Source organism: Triturus cristatus, chromosome 5_2 (genome assembly GCF_964204655.1).
Source record: "Triturus cristatus chromosome 5_2, aTriCri1.1, whole genome shotgun sequence".
Classification (NCBI taxonomy): Eukaryota; Metazoa; Chordata; class Amphibia; order Caudata; family Salamandridae; genus Triturus; species Triturus cristatus.
In genome coordinates this window covers 574,628,095-574,641,394 of record NC_140588.1, presented here as the reverse complement: position 1 = coordinate 574,641,394, position 13,300 = coordinate 574,628,095, and the positions used below count along the sequence as shown (strand labels likewise).

The window sequence follows — 13,300 nt, the reverse complement described above, 5'->3', positions numbered from 1 at the left end:
CCCCACTCGTACTTTATGGGCAATCTATACAGTGGAGTTAGCTTAGTCACAATAAGGAAGTGAGCAAGGCAGGCTCACAAGAGCATCTCCTCCCTGGTGGTCTAGTGGCTAGGATTCGGCGCTTTCACCGCCGCGGCCCGGGTTCGATTCCCGGTCAGGGAAGATCCCTCTAAGACGTAGACGTGCGTAATTTGTCCACGCAGCTCAGCTTTTTTTAATCGAAGGTCCTTAAAAAGGCACCCCGACCTATAGACGAAAGCAGAGGAAAGGGGCTGGGTCCCCTGTGTCCCAGGTTGCTTTGCTCCCATTGCCCTCAGCCACCTTCATGCGCACGCAGTCCCCCACCCAGTCAGGTGCTCTATGTGGGCGTAAAGTGCAGTACCAGCTCATCAGAAAGGTAAATTGCTGGAAAACCCGGCTGCGATGTATACATCTACTTTGGAGCACTCTTCTCCCTTGCACTCTTGAATCGGTCATTCGCAATGTATTCTTCCAGCAAGCTGAATAACGAGGTAGGTGTGAGAAGGTGTACCAGCTGTCTTTGAGCTATCAGCGGCCACTAGGTGTCCCTCTTGTGATTTCCCGGGGATCCCGATTGTACAGGAATTCGTCGGTTCAGTAGCACGGGGGAGGGGATGGCCTGTGCTTGGAAGTGACAAACAGTCTGGTGGAATCATGAGTGTTTTTTCAAGTTCTGATTCATATTCGCTGTAGAATAAAATATGCTTTCAGCCCCCATGAGCTTTGTCACTAGGAGAGCAGTGTAGGAACTTTTGCTGTATGGCTCTGGGTTCCCTGGTGGTCTAGTGGTTAGGATTCGGCGCTCTCACCGCTGCGGCCCGGGTTCGATTCCCGGTCAGGGAACAGTCCTTCTTCTGCCCTTGAATGCTTTTCCTTCCCGTAGGTCAGGGCTTCTCAAAATGAATTTGCTTTTCTGACAAACAGTTTGCCTAGCATCCCGCAATCTGGCTCCTAATTTGATTTTCGCAAGGTTCCCTTTGAGTTGCTTTCCTCGGCGGGAGGAAAATCTCTTGTGCAAGGCTCTTGAGGAAGTGAGATTCTGTATTCCGAGGTGCGCTTCTTTTCGTAGGCTTCTGACCACATGGTGTGCGGCAGGAAGTCATCTTTGACAGGGCCGCAGGCTTTGTCTCCAAATGGCATCCCGGACCCACTGCAACCCACCTTTTTGCTGAAACGGAAGTCTGGTTCAGGGTAAGAAAAAGCTGAGCTGCACGTACCGAAAGCAGCAGAGCCCAGCGGCGGAGAGGGTGTGGCCAGGGCTGTCTGATTTGCATAGTGACCAGTGGCATCTTGGGAATGTACAGGCTTTGGAGCCTAACGGGTGCTGCAGGGGTCTGCCTGGCCGGAGAAATGCCTGTCTGGCGCTCCCCTCAGGACACACGTGTCTTCCGTTCGAGCATGGAGGGTGAGGGACATGGGTCACCCTCATATACAGGGGTGTGGGCATGGGCAGGATGGGGCGTGGGGGACCCGTCAGGGCATTGCCCGTTTGGAAGCCCGTTCGGAAGGCAAGAGGAGGCGGAGGCGGAGGCGGGAATCTCTGCTCAATTTTTTCCCGAGGCCTGGGGACAAGCCTTTGCACATTTGATCCAGCCGGGCCTGCATCAGCAGATCCTGCTCCGATGGCAAGGGAGAGCCTGCAGGTGTAAATCAAAGAAAGGGGAGAAATCCGCAAGAGGCGGGTTAACAAATTCCAGTGGCAGGCCCATGTTCCCCAGGAAGCAAGTACTTCCTCCTGCTCCCTTCAGTGGGAAAAGACATAGGAGGTGTATTTCTCTAAGCAGGGGCTCTGCGTAGGTGGCACTGCATTGCTTTGGGAAGCATCCATGCTAAGTGCAGAGTAGCAGCAGACCCCACAGCTGAGACGTGAATTGGGACTGTTAAGGAAGGGCACTGGGAGGGTGAGGAGGGCAGAGGAAAATGCTTTAAAAAAGCATCTGCAAGTTCCTACACACCCGCTGAAAACCCATACCAGGGATGGGGCTCGAACCCATGCGGACAACTGTCCATTGGATCTTAAGTCCAACGCCTTAACCACTCGGCCACCCTGGTGAGACCCTAGGCCCTGCTTTACTCAGCTCCCTTTTCATGCTGGCTGCTCCAGCGCAGGCTGTCCAGCAAGAGGTGATTGCAGAGTAAAAAGGCTTTTGCAGGAGGATAAAGGTAATTGCTTATGACAAACACACTGTGTGACACCTAACTTTTCCCCACTCGTACTTTATGGGCAATCTATACAGTGGAGTTAGCTTAGTCACAATAAGGAAGTGAGCAAGGCAGGCTCACAAGAGCATCTCCTCCCTGGTGGTCTAGTGGCTAGGATTCGGCACTTTCACCGCCGCGGCCCGGGTTCGATTCCCGGTCAGGGAAGATCCCTTTAAGACGTAGACGTGCGTAATTTGTCCACGCAGCTCAGCTTTTTTTAATCGAAGGTCCTTAAAAAGGCACCCCGACCTATAGACGAAAGCAGAGGAAAGGGGCTGGGTCCCCTGTGTCCCAGGTTGCTTTGCTCCCATTGCCCTCAGCCACCTTCATGCGCACGCAGTCCCCCACCCAGTCAGGTGCTCTATGTGGGCGTAAAGTGCAGTACCAGCTCATCAGAAAGGTAAATTGCTGGAAAACCCGGCTGCGATGTATACATCTACTTTGGAGCACTCTTCTCCCTTGCACTCTTGAATCGGTCATTCGCAATGTATTCTTCCAGCAAGCTGAATAACGAGGTAGGTGTGAGAAGGTGTACCAGCTGTCTTTGAGCTATCAGCGGCCACTAGGTGTCCCTCTTGTGATTTCCCGGGGATCCCGATTGTACAGGAATTCGTCGGTTCAGTAGCACGGGGGAGGGGATGGCCTGTGCTTGGAAGTGACAAACAGTCTGGTGGAATCATGAGTGTTTTTTCAAGTTCTGATTCATATTCGCTGTAGAATAAAATATGCTTTCAGCCCCCATGAGCTTTGTCACTAGGAGAGCAGTGTAGGAACTTTTGCTGTATGGCTCTGGGTTCCCTGGTGGTCTAGTGGTTAGGATTCGGCGCTCTCACCGCCGCGGCCCGGGTTCGATTCCCGGTCAGGGAACAGTCCTTCTTCTGCCCTTGAATGCTTTTCCTTCCCGCAGGTCAGGGCTTCTCAAAATGAATTTGCTTTTCTGACAAACAGTTTGCCTAGCATCCCGCAATCTGGCTCCTAATTTGATTTTCGCAAGGTTCCCTTTGAGTTGCTTTCCTCGGCGGGAGGAAAATCTCTTGTGCAAGGCTCTTGAGGAAGTGAGATTCTGTATTCCGAGGTGCGCTTCTTTTCGTAGGCTTCTGACCACATGGTGTGCGGCAGGAAGTCATCTTTGACAGGGCCGCAGGCTTTGTCTCCAAATGGCATCCCGGACCCACTGCAACCCACCTTTTTGCTGAAACGGAAGTCTGGTTCAGGGTAAGAAAAAGCTGAGCTGCACGTACCGAAAGCAGCAGAGCCCAGCGGCGGAGAGGGTGTGGCCAGGGCTGTCTGATTTGCATAGTGACCAGTGGCATCTTGGGAATGTACAGGCTTTGGAGCCTAACGGGTGCTGCAGGGGTCTGCCTGGCCGGAGAAATGCCTGTCTGGCGCTCCCCTCAGGACACACGTGTCTTCCGTTCGAGCATGGAGGGTGAGGGACATGGGTCACCCTCATATACAGGGGTGTGGGCATGGGCAGGATGGGGCGTGGGGGACCCGTCAGGGCATTGCCCGTTTGGAAGCCCGTTCGGAAGGCAAGAGGAGGCGGAGGCGGAGGCGGGAATCTCTGCTCAATTTTTTCCCGAGGCCTGGGGACAAGCCTTTGCACATTTGATCCAGCCGGGCCTGCATCAGCAGATCCTGCTCCGATGGCAAGGGAGAGCCTGCAGGTGTAAATCAAAGAAAGGGGAGAAATCCGCAAGAGGCGGGTTAACAAATTCCAGTGGCAGGCCCATGTTCCCCAGGAAGCAAGTACTTCCTCCTGCTCCCTTCAGTGGGAAAAGACATAGGAGGTGTATTTCTCTAAGCAGGGGCTCTGCGTAGGTGGCACTGCATTGCTTTGGGAAGCATCCATGCTAAGTGCAGAGTAGCAGCAGACCCCACAGCTGAGACGTGAATTGGGACTGTTAAGGAAGGGCACTGGGAGGGTGAGGAGGGCAGAGGAAAATGCTTTAAAAAAGCATCTGCAAGTTCCTACACACCCGCTGAAAACCCATACCAGGGATGGGGCTCGAACCCATGCGGACAACTGTCCATTGGATCTTAAGTACAACGCCTTAACCACTCGGCCACCCTGGTGAGACCCTAGGCCCTGCCTTACTCAGCTCCCTTTTCATGCTGGCTGCTCCAGCGCAGGCTGTCCAGCTAGAGGTGATTGCAGAGTAAAAAGGCTTTTGCAGGAGGATAAAGGTAATTGCTTATGACAAACACACTGTGTGACACCTAACTTTTCCCCACTCGTACTTTATGGGCAATCTATACAGTGGAGTTAGCTTAGTCACAATAAGGAAGTGAGCAAGGCAGGCTCACAAGAGCATCTCCTCCCTGGTGGTCTAGTGGCTAGGATTCGGCGCTTTCACCGCCGCGGCCCGGGTTCGATTCCCGGTCAGGGAAGATCCCTCTAAGACGTAGACGTGCGTAATTTGTCCACGCAGCTCAGCTTTTTTTAATCGAAGGTCCTTAAAAAGGCACCCCGACCTATAGACGAAAGCAGAGGAAAGGGGCTGGGTCCCCTGTGTCCCAGGTTGCTTTGCTCCCATTGCCCTCAGCCACCTTCATGCGCACGCAGTCCCCCACCCAGTCAGGTGCTCTATGTGGGCGTAAAGTGCAGTACCAGCTCATCAGAAAGGTAAATTGCTGGAAAACCCGGCTGCGATGTATACATCTACTTTGGAGCACTCTTCTCCCTTGCACTCTTGAATCGGTCATTCGCAATGTATTCTTCCAGCAAGCTGAATAACGAGGTAGGTGTGAGAAGGTGTACCAGCTGTCTTTGAGCTATCAGCGGCCACTAGGTGTCCCTCTTGTGATTTCCCGGGGATCCCGATTGTACAGGAATTCGTCGGTTCAGTAGCACGGGGGAGGGGATGGCCTGTGCTTGGAAGTGACAAACAGTCTGGTGGAATCATGAGTGTTTTTTCAAGTTCTGATTCATATTCGCTGTAGAATAAAATATGCTTTCAGCCCCCATGAGCTTTGTCACTAGGAGAGCAGTGTAGGAACTTTTGCTGTATGGCTCTGGGTTCCCTGGTGGTCTAGTGGTTAGGATTCGGCGCTCTCACCGCCGCGGCCCGGGTTCGATTCCCGGTCAGGGAACAGTCCTTCTTCTGCCCTTGAATGCTTTTCCTTCCCGCAGGTCAGGGCTTCTCAAAATGAATTTGCTTTTCTGACAAACAGTTTGCCTAGCATCCCGCAATCTGGCTCCTAATTTGATTTTCGCAAGGTTCCCTTTGAGTTGCTTTCCTCGGCGGGAGGAAAATATCTTGTGCAAGGCTCTTGAGGAAGTGAGATTCTGTATTCCGAGGTGCGCTTCTTTTCGTAGGCTTCTGACCACATGGTGTGCGGCAGGAAGTCATCTTTGACAGGGCCGCAGGCTTTGTCTCCAAATGGCATCCCGGACCCACTGCAACCCACCTTTTTGCTGAAACGGAAGTCTGGTTCAGGGTAAGAAAAAGCTGAGCTGCACGTACCGAAAGCAGCAGAGCCCAGCGGCGGAGAGGGTGTGGCCAGGGCTGTCTGATTTGCATAGTGACCAGTGGCATCTTGGGAATGTACAGGCTTTGGAGCCTAACGGGTGCTGCAGGGGTCTGCCTGGCCGGAGAAATGCCTGTCTGGCGCTCCCTTCAGGACACACGTGTCTTCCGTTCGAGCATGGAGGGTGAGGGACATGGGTCACCCTCATATACAGGGGTGTGGGCATGGGCAGGATGGGGCGTGGGGGACCCGTCAGGGCATTGCCCGTTTGGAAGCCCGTTCGGAAGGCAAGAGGAGGCGGAGGCGGAGGCGGGAATCTCTGCTCAATTTTTTCCCGAGGCCTGGGGACAAGCCTTTGCACATTTGATCCAGCCGGGCCTGCATCAGCAGATCCTGCTCCGATGGCAAGGGAGAGCCTGCAGGTGTAAATCAAAGAAAGGGGAGAAATCCGCAAGAGGCGGGTTAACAAATTCCAGTGGCAGGCCCATGTTCCCCAGGAAGCAAGTACTTCCTCCTGCTCCCTTCAGTGGGAAAAGACATAGGAGGTGTATTTCTCTAAGCAGGGGCTCTGCGTAGGTGGCACTGCATTGCTTTGGGAAGCATCCATGCTAAGTGCAGAGTAGCAGCAGACCCCACAGCTGAGACGTGAATTGGGACTGTTAAGGAAGGGCACTGGGAGGGTGAGGAAGGCAGAGGAAAATGCTTTAAAAAAGCATCTGCAAGTTCCTACACACCCGCTGAAAACCCATACCAGGGATGGGGCTCGAACCCATGCGGACAACTGTCCATTGGATCTTAAGTCCAACGCCTTAACCACTCGGCCACCCTGGTGAGACCCTAGGCCCTGCCTTACTCAGCTCCCTTTTCATGCTGGCTGCTCCAGCGCAGGCTGTCCAGCAAGAGGTGATTGCAGAGTAAAAAGGCTTTTGCAGGAGGATAAAGGTAATTGCTTATGACAAACACACTGTGTGACACCTAACTTTTCCCCACTCGTACTTTATGGGCAATCTATACAGTGGAGTTAGCTTAGTCACAATAAGGAAGTGAGCAAGGCAGGCTCACAAGAGCATCTCCTCCCTGGTGGTCTAGTGGCTAGGATTCGGCACTTTCACCGCCGCGGCCCGGGTTCGATTCCCGGTCAGGGAAGATCCCTCTAAGACGTAGACGTGCGTAATTTGTCCACGCAGCTCAGCTTTTTTTAATCGAAGGTCCTTAAAAAGGCACCCCGACCTATAGACGAAAGCAGAGGAAAGGGGCTGGGTCCCCTGTGTCCCAGGTTGCTTTGCTCCCATTGCCCTCAGCCACCTTCATGCGCACGCAGTCCCCCACCCAGTCAGGTGCTCTATGTGGGCGTAAAGTGCAGTACCAGCTCATCAGAAAGGTAAATTGCTGGAAAACCCGGCTGCGATGTATACATCTACTTTGGAGCACTCTTCTCCCTTGCACTCTTGAATCGGTCATTCGCAATGTATTCTTCCAGCAAGCTGAATAACGAGGTAGGTGTGAGAAGGTGTACCAGCTGTCTTTGAGCTATCAGCGGCCACTAGGTGTCCCTCTTGTGATTTCCCGGGGATCCCGATTGTACAGGAATTCGTCGGTTCAGTAGCACGGGGGAGGGGATGGCCTGTGCTTGGAAGTGACAAACAGTCTGGTGGAATCATGAGTGTTTTTTCAAGTTCTGATTCATATTCGCTGTAGAATAAAATATGCTTTCAGCCCCCATGAGCTTTGTCACTAGGAGAGCAGTGTAGGAACTTTTGCTGTATGGCTCTGGGTTCCCTGGTGGTCTAGTGGTTAGGATTCGGCGCTCTCACCGCCGCGGCCCGGGTTTGATTCCCGGTCAGGGAACAGTCCTTCTTCTGCCCTTGAATGCTTTTCCTTCCCGCAGGTCAGGGCTTCTCAAAATGAATTTGCTTTTCTGACAAACAGTTTGCCTAGCATCCCGCAATCTGGCTCCTAATTTGATTTTCGCAAGGTTCCCTTTGAGTTGGTTTCCTCGGCGGGAGGAAAATCTCTTGTGCAAGGCTCTTGAGGAAGTGAGATTCTGTATTCCGAGGTGCGCTTCTTTTCGTAGGCTTCTGACCACATGGTGTGCGGCAGGAAGTCATCTTTGACAGGGCCGCAGGCTTTGTCTCCAAATGGCATCCCGGACCCACTGCAACCCGCCTTTTTGCTGAAACGGAAGTCTGGTTCAGGGTAAGAAAAAGCTGAGCTGCACGTACCGAAAGCAGCAGAGCCCAGCGGCGGAGAGGGTGTGGCCAGGGCTGTCTGATTTGCATAGTGACCAGTGGCATCTTGGGAATGTACAGGCTTTGGAGCCTAACGGGTGCTGCAGGGGTCTGCCTGGCCGGAGAAATGCCTGTCTGGCGCTCCCTTCAGGACACACGTGTCTTCCGTTCGAGCATGGAGGGTGAGGGACATGGGTCACCCTCATATACAGGGGTGTGGGCATGGGCAGGATGGGGCGTGGGGGACCCGTCAGGGCATTGCCCGTTTGGAAGCCCGTTCGGAAGGCAAGAGGAGGCGGAGGCGGAGGCGGGAATCTCTGCTCAATTTTTTCCCGAGGCCTGGGGACAAGCCTTTGCACATTTGATCCAGCCGGGCCTGCATCAGCAGATCCTGCTCCGATGGCAAGGGAGAGCCTGCAGGTGTAAATCAAAGAAAGGGGAGAAATCCGCAAGAGGCGGGTTAACAAATTCCAGTGGCAGGCCCATGTTCCCCAGGAAGCAAGTACTTCCTCCTGCTCCCTTCAGTGGGAAAAGACATAGGAGGTGTATTTCTCTAAGCAGGGGCTCTGCGTAGGTGGCACTGCATTGCTTTGGGAAGCATCCATGCTAAGTGCAGAGTAGCAGCAGACCCCACAGCTGAGACGTGAATTGGGACTGTTAAGGAAGGGCACTGGGAGGGTGAGGAAGGCAGAGGAAAATGCTTTAAAAAAGCATCTGCAAGTTCCTACACACCCGCTGAAAACCCATACCAGGGATGGGGCTCGAACCCATGCGGACAACTGTCCATTGGATCTTAAGTCCAACGCCTTAACCACTCGGCCACCCTGGTGAGACCCTAGGCCCTGCCTTACTCAGCTCCCTTTTCATGCTGGCTGCTCCAGCGCAGGCTGTCCAGCAAGAGGTGATTGCAGAGTAAAAAGGCTTTTGCAGGAGGATAAAGGTAATTGCTTATGACAAACACACTGTGTGACACCTAACTTTTCCCCACTCGTACTTTATGGGCAATCTATACAGTGGAGTTAGCTTAGTCACAATAAGGAAGTGAGCAAGGCAGGCTCACAAGAGCATCTCCTCCCTGGTGGTCTAGTGGCTAGGATTCGGCACTTTCACCGCCGCGGCCCGGGTTCGATTCCCGGTCAGGGAAGATCCCTCTAAGACGTAGACGTGCGTAATTTGTCCACGCAGCTCAGCTTTTTTTAATCGAAGGTCCTTAAAAAGGCACCCCGACCTATAGACGAAAGCAGAGGAAAGGGGCTGGGTCCCCTGTGTCCCAGGTTGCTTTGCTCCCATTGCCCTCAGCCACCTTCATGCGCACGCAGTCCCCCACCCAGTCAGGTGCTCTATGTGGGCGTAAAGTGCAGTACCAGCTCATCAGAAAGGTAAATTGCTGGAAAACCCGGCTGCGATGTATACATCTACTTTGGAGCACTCTTCTCCCTTGCACTCTTGAATCGGTCATTCGCAATGTATTCTTCCAGCAAGCTGAATAACGAGGTAGGTGTGAGAAGGTGTACCAGCTGTCTTTGAGCTATCAGCGGCCACTAGGTGTCCCTCTTGTGATTTCCCGGGGATCCCGATTGTACAGGAATTCGTCGGTTCAGTAGCACGGGGGAGGGGATGGCCTGTGCTTGGAAGTGACAAACAGTCTGGTGGAATCATGAGTGTTTTTTCAAGTTCTGATTCATATTCGCTGTAGAATAAAATATGCTTTCAGCCCCCATGAGCTTTGTCACTAGGAGAGCAGTGTAGGAACTTTTGCTGTATGGCTCTGGGTTCCCTGGTGGTCTAGTGGTTAGGATTCGGCGCTCTCACCGCCGCGGCCCGGGTTTGATTCCCGGTCAGGGAACAGTCCTTCTTCTGCCCTTGAATGCTTTTCCTTCCCGCAGGTCAGGGCTTCTCAAAATGAATTTGCTTTTCTGACAAACAGTTTGCCTAGCATCCCGCAATCTGGCTCCTAATTTGATTTTCGCAAGGTTCCCTTTGAGTTGGTTTCCTCGGCGGGAGGAAAATCTCTTGTGCAAGGCTCTTGAGGAAGTGAGATTCTGTATTCCGAGGTGCGCTTCTTTTCGTAGGCTTCTGACCACATGGTGTGCGGCAGGAAGTCATCTTTGACAGGGCCGCAGGCTTTGTCTCCAAATGGCATCCCGGACCCACTGCAACCCACCTTTTTGCTGAAACGGAAGTCTGGTTCAGGGTAAGAAAAAGCTGAGCTGCACGTACCGAAAGCAGCAGAGCCCAGCGGCGGAGAGGGTGTGGCCAGGGCTGTCTGATTTGCATAGTGACCAGTGGCATCTTGGGAATGTACAGGCTTTGGAGCCTAACGGGTGCTGCAGGGGTCTGCCTGGCCGGAGAAATGCCTGTCTGGCGCTCCCCTCAGGACACACGTGTCTTCCGTTCGAGCATGGAGGGTGAGGGACATGGGTCACCCTCATATACAGGGGTGTGGGCATGGGCAGGATGGGGCGTGGGGGACCCGTCAGGGCATTGCCCGTTTGGAAGCCCGTTCGGAAGGCAAGAGGAGGCGGAGGCGGAGGCGGGAATCTCTGCTCAATTTTTTCCCGAGGCCTGGGGACAAGCCTTTGCACATTTGATCCAGCCGGGCCTGCATCAGCAGATCCTGCTCCGATGGCAAGGGAGAGCCTGCAGGTGTAAATCAAAGAAAGGGGAGAAATCCGCAAGAGGCGGGTTAACAAATTCCAGTGGCAGGCCCATGTTCCCCAGGAAGCAAGTACTTCCTCCTGCTCCCTTCAGTGGGAAAAGACATAGGAGGTGTATTTCTCTAAGCAGGGGCTCTGCGTAGGTGGCACTGCATTGCTTTGGGAAGCATCCATGCTAAGTGCAGAGTAGCAGCAGACCCCACAGCTGAGACGTGAATTGGGACTGTTAAGGAAGGGCACTGGGAGGGTGAGGAGGGCAGAGGAAAATGCTTTAAAAAAGCATCTGCAAGTTCCTACACACCCGCTGAAAACCCATACCAGGGATGGGGCTCGAACCCATGCGGACAACTGTCCATTGGATCTTAAGTCCAACGCCTTAACCACTCGGCCACCCTGGTGAGACCCTAGGCCCTGCCTTACTCAGCTCCCTTTTCATGCTGGCTGCTCCAGCGCAGGCTGTCCAGCAAGAGGTGATTGCAGAGTAAAAAGGCTTTTGCAGGAGGATAAAGGTAATTGCTTATGACAAACACACTGTGTGACACCTAACTTTTCCCCACTCGTACTTTATGGGCAATCTATACAGTGGAGTTAGCTTAGTCACAATAAGGAAGTGAGCAAGGCAGGCTCACAAGAGCATCTCCTCCCTGGTGGTCTAGTGGCTAGGATTCGGCACTTTCACCGCCGCGGCCCGGGTTCGATTCCCGGTCAGGGAAGATCCCTCTAAGACGTAGACGTGCGTAATTTGTCCACGCAGCTCAGCTTTTTTTAATCGAAGGTCCTTAAAAAGGCACCCCGACCTATAGACGAAAGCAGAGGAAAGGGGCTGGGTCCCCTGTGTCCCAGGTTGCTTTGCTCCCATTGCCCTCAGCCACCTTCATGCGCACGCAGTCCCCCACCCAGTCAGGTGCTCTATGTGGGCGTAAAGTGCAGTACCAGCTCATCAGAAAGGTAAATTGCTGGAAAACCCGGCTGCGATGTATACATCTACTTTGGAGCACTCTTCTCCCTTGCACTCTTGAATCGGTCATTCGCAATGTATTCTTCCAGCAAGCTGAATAACGAGGTAGGTGTGAGAAGGTGTACCAGCTGTCTTTGAGCTATCAGCGGCCACTAGGTGTCCCTCTTGTGATTTCCCGAGGATCCCGATTGTACAGGAATTCGTCGGTTCAGTAGCACGGGGGAGGGGATGGCCTGTGCTTGGAAGTGACAAACAGTCTGGTGGAATCATGAGTGTTTTTTCAAGTTCTGATTCATATTCGCTGTAGAATAAAATATGCTTTCAGCCCCCATGAGCTTTGTCACTAGGAGAGCAGTGTAGGAACTTTTGCTGTATGGCTCTGGGTTCCCTGGTGGTCTAGTGGTTAGGATTCGGCGCTCTCACCGCCGCGGCCCGGGTTTGATTCCCGGTCAGGGAACAGTCCTTCTTCTGCCCTTGAATGCTTTTCCTTCCCGCAGGTCAGGGCTTCTCAAAATGAATTTGCTTTTCTGACAAACAGTTTGCCTAGCATCCCGCAATCTGGCTCCTAATTTGATTTTCGCAAGGTTCCCTTTGAGTTGGTTTCCTCGGCGGGAGGAAAATCTCTTGTGCAAGGCTCTTGAGGAAGTGAGATTCTGTATTCCGAGGTGCGCTTCTTTTCGTAGGCTTCTGACCACATGGTGTGCGGCAGGAAGTCATCTTTGACAGGGCCGCAGGCTTTGTCTCCAAATGGCATCCCGGACCCACTGCAACCCACCTTTTTGCTGAAACGGAAGTCTGGTTCAGGGTAAGAAAAAGCTGAGCTGCACGTACCGAAAGCAGCAGAGCCCAGCGGCGGAGAGGGTGTGGCCAGGGCTGTCTGATTTGCATAGTGACCAGTGGCATCTTGGGAATGTACAGGCTTTGGAGCCTAACGGGTGCTGCAGGGGTCTGCCTGGCCGGAGAAATGCCTGTCTGGCGCTCCCTTCAGGACACACGTGTCTTCCGTTCGAGCATGGAGGGTGAGGGACATGGGTCACCCTCATATACAGGGGTGTGGGCATGGGCAGGATGGGGCGTGGGGGACCCGTCAGGGCATTGCCCGTTTGGAAGCCCGTTCGGAAGGCAAGAGGAGGCGGAGGCGGAGGCGGGAATCTCTGCTCAATTTTTTCCCGAGGCCTGGGGACAAGCCTTTGCACATTTGATCCAGCCGGGCCTGCATCAGCAGATCCTGCTCCGATGGCAAGGGAGAGCCTGCAGGTGTAAATCAAAGAAAGGGGAGAAATCCGCAAGAGGCGGGTTAACAAATTCCAGTGGCAGGCCCATGTTCCCCAGGAAGCAAGTACTTCCTCCTGCTCCCTTCAGTGGGAAAAGACATAGGAGGTGTATTTCTCTAAGCAGGGGCTCTGCGTAGGTGGCACTGCATTGCTTTGGGAAGCATCCATGCTAAGTGCAGAGTAGCAGCAGACCCCACAGCTGAGACGTGAATTGGGACTGTTAAGGAAGGGCACTGGGAGGGTGAGGAAGGCAGAGGAAAATGCTTTAAAAAAGCATCTGCAAGTTCCTACACACCCGCTGAAAACCCATACCAGGGATGGGGCTCGAACCCATGCGGACAACTGTCCATTGGATCTTAAGTCCAACGCCTTAACCACTCGGCCACCCTGGTGAGACCCTAGGCCCTGCCTTACTCAGCTCCCTTTTCATGCTGGCTGCTCCAGCGCAGGCTGTCCAGCAAGAGGTGATTGCAGAGTAAAAAGGCTTTT

General features: G+C 53.5%; 4 non-coding genes across 4 annotated transcripts; all 4 read left to right on the top strand.

Moving 5' to 3' along the window:
* The first annotated feature begins 90 nt into the window (after positions 1-90).
* On the top strand, positions 91-162 carry TRNAE-UUC (transfer RNA glutamic acid (anticodon UUC)). Its single transcript has one exon. It is a non-coding gene; the product is annotated as a tRNA-Glu (tRNA).
* Positions 163-3,018: 2,856 nt separating this feature from the next.
* Positions 3,019-3,090, top strand: TRNAE-CUC (transfer RNA glutamic acid (anticodon CUC)). Its single transcript has one exon. It is a non-coding gene; the product is annotated as a tRNA-Glu (tRNA).
* A 1,452-nt stretch (positions 3,091-4,542) lies between these two features.
* On the top strand, positions 4,543-4,614 carry TRNAE-UUC (transfer RNA glutamic acid (anticodon UUC)). Its single transcript has one exon. It is a non-coding gene; the product is annotated as a tRNA-Glu (tRNA).
* A 630-nt stretch (positions 4,615-5,244) lies between these two features.
* Positions 5,245-5,316, top strand: TRNAE-CUC (transfer RNA glutamic acid (anticodon CUC)). Its single transcript has one exon. It is a non-coding gene; the product is annotated as a tRNA-Glu (tRNA).
* Positions 5,317-13,300: the final 7,984 nt, after the last annotated feature.